We start from the raw sequence: 11,619 nt of genomic DNA, 5'->3' as shown, positions 1-11,619 counted from the left end.
TAGGACTACATTTTTAACTTAAAAGACATGTCTTTTTAGTAGAAGAATACCTTTACTTATAAATTCGAAATTGAAATAATTTGATAAAAAGAGTTAAATGAAGACAAAAAAAATGGGACAAAAAAGTAATATATAATGCACACTAAAAGATATAAATTATATTAGAAAAAATCTTTAAATGAGAAAACGAAATTAGAATTATTATAATGATAATAAATTGATTAGGAAAAGAAAAATCATATATAAACATAAAAAGTAACATATAATATATTTTGGAGTTAGATAAGAAGAATATTTTAATACGATATAAAAACAATTATAATTTTTCATACTTAATTTTATAAATCATTACATTTGGTGAAAATATTGTTTTTTCAATTCTATTGAAAATTATATCACTTCTCAATCATATAAATCATTGTTAGGTAAGATACTAACTCTTTACTAAATACGAAATTGCCACCTTATGATTTTTCGATCACTTACTAAATACAAGAATACTGTCACATAGGTTACTGATTGTTTTTTTTCAAACATGATAATTTAATAATCAATTTAAACTTCAAATGAATTTTCTTTACCAACTTGACAATTTGAATTAAATTTTGATTCTCTTAAATTTAGTATTTTTTTTATAGACACTTATGAAATAATTAGCTAAAATGACTTTAAAGGTAAGATTAGGTATTAAAAGTTTCAAGTCGAGAATTAAAAACTACTCTCAATTTAAAAAAATATGTTTATTAGATGGAGGAAGATCTAGAGTATAGGTTTGTAACACTTGAAAAAATGAGATCACTTTGGTGATGACTTACTTTGATCCTAGTATTTGTCATGAGAGGATTTTATTCAATAAATAGTTAAGTAAACTCTGATACCATTTGTTGCAAGATCATATTTTTAATTTAAAAGACATGTCTATTTAGTTGAAAGTAATCATTATTTATAAGCTCAAGATCATCCCATTTTTTATTAATATGAGATATGCAACATAAAGTCTTGATTTAAAATGAAATTAGAGTTATTATAATAATGATAACTTTTTTAGAAAAATAAAAATTATATATAAATATAAAAAGGAGCATGTAATATATTTTGAAGTTAGATGAGAAGAATATTTTAATATGATATAATAACAACTATAATTGTTCATACATAATTTCAGGAATTATTACATTTGATGAAAAGATTATTTTATGACAAGAAAAATATCATTAAAAAATAATATAAATCATCACTAAGTAAGGCACTGATTGCTTTCTAAATATGAGATTGCCAGTTCATGATTTGTTGTTTATTTATTAAATACAAGATTACTATAAGCTATTTATTTCTTGCCAAACATGATGATCTAATAATCATATAAATTTTAAAATCATTTTTTTCTTCTAACTTGATAATTTGAGTTAAATTTTGATTCTTTCAAATTTAGTATTTTTTTTATATGAAAACTTATGAAAGATTAGATCGAAATAACTTTAAGAGTAAAAAATGTATTAAAAATTACAAGTCAAACGTCTGAAAGTAATTTTGACTTAAAATACATGTTTATTAGGTAGAGAAATGTTTTACTTAAAAGTTCGAGACTCATCTTATATATTTTAATGTGAGATTTTTGTTGTGTTGATTTTTTCACACATGGAAGAGTGGTATCTATTTTGGTGGGGACTTATCTCAACCCTATTATCTCTCATAAGAAGATCTCACTTCAATTAAGGGTTAAGTAAGTTCTGATACCATTTGTAACATGATCACATTTTTAACTCAAAAAACATGATTATTCGGTCAAAGAATATCATTACTTAGAAGGTCAAGATCATCTTTTCTTTTATTGATATGAAATTCATGATACAAAGTATTAGTTTAAAACGAAATTGAAATTATTATAATAATGATAAATTTTTTAGAAAATTAAAAATTATATTTAAATATAAAAAGTAGCATGCAATATATTTTAAAATTATACGAGAAGAATATTTTAACACAATATAATAACAATTATAATGGTTCGTACTTAATTTCATAAATTATTACATTTGGCGAAAACATTATTTCATCAATCTTGTTGAAAATTATATCACTTCTTAGTGACATAAATCATTGCAAAGTAAGATACTGACTTTTTACCAAATATGAGATAGTCACCTTATGATTTATCGATCACTTATTAAATACAAGATTACTATTATTTAAGTTATCAACTTCTTATCAAACATAATGATTTAATAATCAAATCAAATTTAAAATAAATTTTTTATACCAACTTGACAATTTAAGTTAAATTTTGATTATATTGAATTTATCGTTTTTTTTTATATGAAAACTTATGAAAAATTAGGCCAAAATGACTTTAAGGGTAAAAAAAATACTAAAAATTACAAATCGAAAGTCGAGAGGTAGTTTTGACTCAAAATACATGTGTATTAGATGCAAGAAGGTTTGACTTATAAGTTTAAGACTCATCTTATTTCTTTTGATGTGAGATTTTTGTTGCATTGATTCTTTTACACATGGAAAAGAAGGATTACTTTGGTGGAGACTTATCTTGATCTTATTATTTCTTATGAGAAGGTCTCACTTTAATGAATAGTAAAATAAGATCTGATATCATTTGTCACAAGATCACACAACTCAAAAGACATATCTATTTGATAAAAGAATACCTTTACTATTTGGTGGAAGAATACCCTTACTTATAAGCTGAAGACTACCTTATCTTTTACTGATATGAGAACAATGACACAAAGTCTTGGTTTAATATAAGAATTGTATCAATATTCTTAAATATATAAAATGCTTAATAATGTTAGATTTTGGTTTAAGCTTGTAGAATGCTATCATTTATAAATAATCATATTATATTAGTAATAATTAAAATATTCATTATTTCAATATTTCAAGACAATAAGTTGCAAAATATCATTTCTTTAAATTATTGAATTAACAAATATGAAAAGTATATTTATCAGTAGATAAAGTAATTTTTACTCTTTCGATCTTTTTATATTAGTCTCTTATTAACTTTTTTAACAAATAAATTCAATTTTGACCATTAATTTTAAGAATATCTCAAAACTATAAAATTAAAAAAGAAAAAGATTTACAAATTTTGAATTTTAACCTTTTTAAAACATATTGTTTTGAAATTTAATTTTATGTATTATTTTAAAAATAATGGTGAAAATTGAAGTCATTTGATAAAAAAAAAAGGTTCAAATAAAGACAAACGATATAGAATGGAGAGAATAGCATATAACGTACACTAAAAAAAATAAGTTATATTAAGAAAATTTTCAAATGAGAAAATGAAATTAGAGTTATTATGATGATGATAAATTTATTAGGAAAAGCAAATTCATATATAAAAACAAAAAGTAGCATGTAATATATTATGAAAATGGACAAGAAGAATATTTTGGCATAATTATAAAAACAATTACAATTGTTAATACTTAATTTCATAAATCCATACACTTGGCGAAAACCTTTTTTTATCAATTCACTAAAAATTATATCGCTTCTCACTTATATAAATCATCGTAAGGTAAAATAATAATTCTTTATAAAAAATGAGATCGTCACCTCATGATTTATCGGTTACTTATTAAATATAAGACAACTGCCACGTAAGCTATTGATTTCTTACCAAACATGATGATTTAATAAGAAAATCAAACTCAAAATAGATTTTTTCCACTAACTTGACAATTTGAGTTAAATTTTGATTTTTTCGAATATGGTGTTTTTTTTTTTGGTATGAAAGCTTACTTATGATAGAATATGCTAAAATGAGTTTAAGGGTAAAAAAAAAAAACACTAAGCTGGAAGTTAAGAAATACTTTCAACTTAAAAACAAATTTATTAGGTGGAGGAAGGCTTGATTTATAAGTTTAAGACTCATCCCATCTTTCTGATGTAGGACTTTTGTTACATTTGTTTTATCACACATGAAATAGAGGTATCTATTTTGGTGGGGATTTATCTCAACCTTAAAATCTCTTATTGGAGGGTTTCACTTTAGTGAAAAGTAAAATAAGCTTTGATTCCATTTATCATGAGATCACATTTTCAACTTAAAAGATATACTTATTCGATGGAAGAATACCCTTAAAAGTTCAAGATTGATCCTATCTTTTATTGATGTTAGATCAATAACACAAGGTCTTGGTTTAGTATAAGAATGGTATCAACATTCTAAAATTAAATGTTATTATTTTATAAATAATCATATTATATTAGTAATAATTTAAAAATTCATTATTTCATTAGTGTTTCAAGACTATAAGTTGTAAAATATCATTTCTTGAGTAAGATATGCTTAAATTATTGAATTAACAAATATGAAAAGTATATTTATTCATAGATAAAGCAAGTTTCACTCTCTTCATTTTATCAAGTTAGTCTGTTATTGACTTTTTTATCAAACAAATTTAAATAATTATTTTTAATAAAATTATAAAATCATAAAATTAAAAAAGGAAAAGATATATAAATTTTGAATATAAAGCTTTTCTATCTTTTAATGTAATGTTTAAAGTTTCTTTTTTCTTTTTCTCCTTTCACCAACTTTGAATTTGGTATGACTATGAACAAAAATATGAAATAGAATCTGTCATTGCATTACTTTCACATATGAACTTATACAAATTGACAAAAGACTTAATTATAATTCAACTTAATTGAACATGGAATCTAATCCACTTAATGATTGATTAGTCATAAATTCATAAACATTGTTAACTTTGAAGAACTAGCCTTTTAATCCTTCTACGACACCCTAAAGAACATTCTCATTTGCATTGCTATAATTTTTGATTTCGATCCAATTCTTAGAATTTAGTAATGATAAACCAATAACATGCTAGATCTTTGAGGGCTTGTGTTAAAGTCAAGGTGCAATCAATGGTAGAAAGCTAAAGGCAAAGAGATGGAATTTGAGGAAGGAAAACTTTGCTGTATAAAATCTGTCTATATAGCATTATAGTTCATCTTGAGTAGATAAGAATAAATACTTACCTTATTGAAGGCTAGACCATTTATAGTTTCTTATTTTATTTTGTTGCAGAAAAAATAAGTTATAAAAAAAATTCCCAAATGTTAAAAAATAACCATAATGGTGTATGAAAGCTTGCTTATGAAATCCAATTTTGATTCCTTCGAATTTAGTTTTTCATTTTTTGTATGAAAACTTACTTATGAAATCATATAATAAATTTTAAGGGAAAAATTTATAACTTATTAGTATTATAAAAGGAGAAGAAATCCAACTCTGGAGTGGTATTCAACATTTCTCCACATTGACTTCATTAGGAGAAGACATCCATAGCCAGACTTTGAAGCTGGCTTTTAGCTTTCCCTTGTTAAATCCTTGCACACAATTCTCCTTCCTTTGGTAATCAAGCAATGCAAAAAAAGTGCAAGATTACTTAGAGGATAATCTCTTTTTTGTTCTTTTTCTTGCTAGGTATGTGCTCCTTCTTTTCTCCAAGCAAGTTTGCTCAGTGATATCTTCCTTGTTTCTTCTTTAAGTTTTCTTTATGGATATAGGATAATCTAGGATTAAGATATCCTTTATTACTATGCAAATCTATTATTGTATGATCATTTTAATTTGAGTTGATTATTTATTTATTTTTTTAGATTTTTGATTCGTTTGGGGGTGACATAAAATTTAATGTCAATCGTGAACTTATTATATTTGAGACATAAAAACTTTTTTGTAGTTTTTTTGAAAGAAGAAAATATGGATTCTAATGGAAGCAATTCATTGATTGAGAAAAAGACTTTGACAAAACAACAGACATATTCAATTATCTTATCCCTTTTGTTTTGTGATAAAAAAAGTGAGGAAGTACTATCAAAGATGCAATCTTTTCATACATCATTGTTGGTGTTGGCTTTAAGTAGTACTATCTGTCCTTCTGATGTTATTCCTTTGTCAAAACAGAACATTGAGATTCAATTAGTTGTTTCCGAAATATTGGATTCACTACAGAAAGCCAAGGGTGTGATTAATGACATAATGGGGTTTAATGCTACATTAAGATCAAACCAATCTACTTTGCACGCATTTATCTATCGAGCAAGCCAAGTTCCATCTCTTCTTAGTATTAACCAAGTTGCACTCCCTTACTCCAATATTATTCCTCAACAGAATCAAGCTAGGCTTTTTTTTGTTTAGTTTAGGTAGTTCTCCAATAAGTAGTGCACTTGAAGTTCCTTTTCTCAATTATCTTTATCAACCATACCAAAGTGCCTTTCCTCCCTCAAGTGTTCTTCCGTAAAAAAAGGCTACAATCACTCATCATTCTAGTATTCCTCAACAAAACCAAGTTGCATCTCTTTCTTTTTACAGTAAATTTGGTCCGTATCATATAGAGTATACAAAATATAGAGTATATACTGAATTTCTCCAAGCTAGGAACAAATGCTACTAGCACAGCATCAATAATGCTCGCAAAAAAGAGAGCCTTGGAAGCATTATATGATCCCAACAATGAGCTTCCAAAAAGGCTTGAGCATTGGGAACCTGAGCAGATCCAATGAATTATTTCTGAGATAATAGATCAAGATACCATTGCTAACTGTGATGATATCGCAGGGCTTGAGCATGTTAAAAATTATGTGCATGAAACTATTTTGTGGCCTGTACTAAATCCGAAAATCTTTCAAAGCATCTGTTCAGTAGGCAAAGGAGTTCTCCTTTTTGGTCCACCAAGACTAGGTAAACTAATGATTGTAATAGCCATAGCCAGAGAAATGAAAGTAACCTTTTTCAACATATCTACCATTTCATTGTCAAGCAAGTGGCTTGATGATGGTGAAAAGCTTGTTAAAGCACTTTTTAGGGTTGCTCGTTATTTACAACCTTCTATTATTTTTCTTGATGAGATAAATTCCTTTTTCAATAAGTGGTCATCAATCATTGAGTATGAATCCATCAAGCGACTTAAAACATAGTTTTTGTTGAAATGGTAGGCATTGATTTTGGAAGTGAACAAATCATAGTCATTGGAGCAACAAACAAGCCTCAGGATCTTGATGAAGTAACGCGCAGGCAATTTAGCAAGAGGCTTTACATTCCTTTGCCTACTACTGAAGCCAGATCACACATTATTCTTGACAAAATAAAGAAGGATGGTCGAAATGTGCTTGAAAAAAAAAGACCTTGATCTCATATGCAACTTAACTGATGGATATTTAAGATCAAACATGAAAAACTTAGTCAAGGAAACTACGATGGGTCCAATAAAGGAAGCGATTAAGGAAGCTAAGAATGGGAAAGATATTTGCAAATTGCAAAGAGAGGATTTAAGGCCAATTACTTTTAAGGATTTCAAAAATGCTTTAAAGGAGGTGATGCCTTCGGTTTCTAAGTAGGAAATTGCTACATATGTTGAATGGAATGCAGAATTTGGTAGTATGTCAGTTTAAGTCCCTTTTGCATCCATTTGCAACTTTAGATTCAAATTATGTTATTAACATCTTTCAACAATTTTCTTGTGGGGAAGGTGGCCATCGGCCATAACTGATATACCTTCTTATTTTCACTATTTTTATTTTTTTTATGAAATTTAGCTTAATTTACATAGATGGTGTATAGGAATTGCATGTTTTTCTTTCTCTTAATATAGTTTAAATTTTTTTTCTTCTTTTTCTCTTCTTATCAGCTTTGAATTTTTGGTATGAATATGAACAAATATATGTACTAGATTTTCACATAGGAATTTATGCAAATCATGTACACAATACTTAATCATAAACCAAGTTGATTGTATATGGAATCAAATACACTTAACGATTGATTACTCAAAAATTAATTAACATTTTTAGCTTTGAAGAGAATGGGCAATATCATTTGTAATTATGAAACACATTGAGAGATATAAACTTAAAGCCTTCAAAACATTGTACGTCATCCTGTGGAACATTCTTATATGCATTGCCATAACTCTTGTTTTGAGAGGTGAATGGATTGAAGCCATGATTCTTCGAATGGTTTTCCCTTGAATTTTTGCCTTGGCCACAAATAAAACTGGCAAAGTTAAAGAATATGGATTATGGATGACTTAAGAATGGCAATAGCATGTTGAGCTAAGAAGATTTCTTGATTGGGAAACAGAGACGTGGGGTCAATTCATGGAATGCCTACAACATGTTCATATTGATAGTAAGAGTGATGATAAATTGGTTTGGAAAAGTACACAAAATGGAAGATATTCTCCGATTTTCTTTTATAGAACAATGTTGCTTTCTAATGAAAGGGATGAGGAGATTTTGAAGGATGTATGGGCTAGTTTGGAACCCCCTAAGGTGGAAGTTTTTGCATGGTAAGTGATCAAAGGAAGAGTTGCGGTCTAGGAGGAACTTGTCATACGAAACTTGATTCAAAGAGATGTGTCATTGTGTGTGATGTGCGACTAGGAGATTGAATCTGTAAACCATCTATTTTTAACTTACATGGAATCTTGGAGGGTTTGGAGTATGTGCTTAATGGAGCAAGCGATATATGGGTGCATGCCAAGGGTTGCCTCTTCGTTCTTTGAGGTGTGTAATTCTTGTTCTATTGAAGTGGCAAAAAAGAAAGTGTGGAAGGTGCCATTCGTTTATATTATATGGTCTATTTGGCTTTATAAGAACGAAAATCATTTTCAATGGGAAGATTTGGGATGCGATAAAAGTGGTGGATACCATTAAAACTAGGACGACATAGTGGCTCAAGTCTAAATGGTCGAAAGAAAATCCTACAATTATAGACTTGCTTAAATCTCCTTCCATCACCATAATAGCTGTTAAAAGAGTGCAATTTAAACTGTTAGTATCATGGGAATGTTCGCCTAATGGATGGCTTAAATTCAACATAGATGGGGTTGCTAAGTGTTGTCCTAGCTATCTTGGTATTGGCAAGGTTTTGCTCGATGATAAAAGGACTATTAAGGTGGTTTTCTCTAAGAAGGCAAGGTAGGGTGATGCGAATCATGCTGAAGTGCTTACCATCCATGAGGCCATGGTGATCTTTGTAGCTTCATCGTGGGCTAACTCTTTGGTAGTTATCATTGGAAGTGACTCCAAAAATGTTATCACTTGGGTGTCCAAACTAGATGCTACTCCATGGAGATTGAGGCAACTGATTTTACAAATTAAAGTTGGCAGATTTGACACACTCTAAGGTTACGTAACGATATGGCTGAGAAACTTGCTAAATCGAGGGTTGATAGATTAAATGATTTGTTATGCATATAACCTTAATCACCTAGTTGTGCGTAACATTGGTGGGGGTTCTCTTACCTCTTTCTGTTGGCTATTTCTTTGTTTCATTGTCTATTATAAGCTTCTAAGCTGAGGGAATGGGTGCTTTTTGTCATTCATTGGAGAGCAACAAAAGGAAAAGCTATCCTTGAGGGTAGTGTTATGCAGAAGATGGAAGAAATGCGATGACATGATTGTCTTATGAATGTAAGTTTCAACAGAATGTATAAGGTTGTAAGAAGAGGAAACATGCCAACCAATTGTGTTTCTTATTCTTACTTCTTTATCTTATTGACTTTATTTCTTGGGGGATTTTGATGATGTACATGGATGTTTATTATTAGGGATTGATGGGTGTGATTTCTATACAAATGAATAAGACATTATTTCTAGGGGTTTTTTTTTTTTTGCAGCTTGGTTGCTGTCAACTATGGCCTGTCTAATGCCTTGTTAGTTGGGCTATAGTAGCTTGTATTTTTAATGGTCTCCCTTGCTTTTGATTTGAAATGACATTAATTTTTTATAAAAAAGAACTTTTGGTTTTGATGCAATTCTTCGAATTCAATGATGATGAAACTAATAAAATGCTAGATATCTTCGAGGTCTTGTGTTAAAGTCAAGGTGCAATCAATCTTTAGAGAGAATGAAGAAAAGTAAAGGCAAAGAAAGAGAATATGAGGAAGGAAAACTTTGTTATCTGACTATTTTTTTGATACTAGGGAATAAAATAAAAGTTAATTACATCATTTTAGGCAAAGATATGCCTAGATTATCTGCAACTAAAAAATAAATAATCCTAGTAGGATAAGAATAAAAAATAAGAAGACCTAGAGATAAATCCTTATGGTGTGTCACCATCCAATTGGCACACTGATTGGCTTCACGATGAACGTGAATTAAAGAGCATTCCCAATTCAAATTAAGGAGCTTTGTTTATTTCACTCAATAGACGGGTATTTGGATTTAGGGACGAGTTTTGATTAGCAAGCTTTTGAAAAACCAACATTGAATTAGTTTCCACTTGAATATTTTTGTACCTTTTATCCCAACACAATTTTAAGCCTTAGCATAATGCCTATAATTCAACTGTCAATGAATATTAGATATCAATTTTGTAAGTGAATCCAACAACTCACTTTAGTAGATAGGAGCAAATGTTTACATTACGCAAGGTTGGACCATTTAGAGTTTTTCATTTTAGTTTATTGTAGGTAAAGTAAGTTATAAAAAAATTTGAAATATTAAAAAATAAAAAATGTAAATATTATGATATTTCATTGAAACGGTATAAAAAATTCCCAAAATTTATTGGAACTATGATTTTTTTTTTGTACTTTTAATATTTTCGAAGTCAAATTTGTAAAGTGATCTAGTTTATACCTTGTTCTATTTTTGTCATAAATTTATACCATGTTCTTTTGTTTCATATGAAATTGGAAGTGATTAACTATATTCGTTGATTTTACTTGTTTGCATAGGTGACAACCTCAGTAAAGTTCGATGAACAGATGTACATACATGTAAGAATTTGTTAATAAGATGTTATTTCGTTATTTTGTTGTTTATTTTTACTTATTCAAAAGTTACTATTCTAAAGTTAAAAGCAAAATTATATTAATAAATTTTATTGAAAAAATTAGGATATAATAGTAGTTTTAACATAAATTTCTCATGTATATAAGTGAGATACTAACAAATTTTTTAATATAAAGCAGGCAACAAACTGAGGTTTTTTCTAATTTCTTTTGTTTGCATTGTATTTAATAGTGATTTACTTCTTTTTATTATGACCTTATAATTTCCATGATATTCTTAGCACATTGTTAAAGAAATTTGGCTTTTAAAACATACACTTTTATCAACTATCTTTTACTCCAATGTCATACACCTAACCTTTTAAATTAAGCATGTGACAATAATTAATTGGTGAGGTTCGAGGATACCACTTAGATCATATTATTAAATTTTGAAAAATTATTTATGCCACATTATATTTTAGTAAATTTTATTATTTTAAAACAAATTGAAAGTGAAAATTTTAGAAAAAATTGCGTTATTTCATATACACAGATGTAGATAACATTGAAATTGCATTAATGTCGACATAAAATTGTTGACTGTTAAAATAAATACAAGTGTATAATTAAAAAATGGTTCAAAAATCTTACCTACATTATTGTATGGTCATAGCACAAAAAATTTTAATTGTTTTAAGGGGTCATTGAACATAATTTAACACAAATGATTCTTTATTTTGATAATGTCCATGTTTTTTTGTAAACGAATATGAAACAAGTGTCATGGGTTCATACTTTCAACTTAAAGAATATGTTTATTAAGTGAAAAAGCTCGATATAGAAGTTCAAAATT

At 28.0% G+C, this 11,619-nt stretch overlaps 1 pseudogene; it reads left to right on the top strand.

Moving 5' to 3' along the window:
* The first annotated feature begins 6,450 nt into the window (after nt 1–6,450).
* LOC110426418 (ATPase family AAA domain-containing protein FIGL1 pseudogene) lies at nt 6,451–7,434 on the top strand (annotated as a pseudogene).
* The last annotated feature ends 4,185 nt before the right edge of the window (nt 7,435–11,619 follow it).

Source organism: Theobroma umbraticum, unplaced genomic scaffold (genome assembly GCF_002168275.2).
Source record: "Theobroma umbraticum cultivar Fairchild unplaced genomic scaffold, ASM216827v3 scaffold_55.0, whole genome shotgun sequence".
Classification (NCBI taxonomy): domain Eukaryota; kingdom Viridiplantae; phylum Streptophyta; class Magnoliopsida; order Malvales; family Malvaceae; genus Theobroma; species Theobroma umbraticum.
This window is presented reverse-complemented; position numbering and strand designations above follow the sequence as displayed.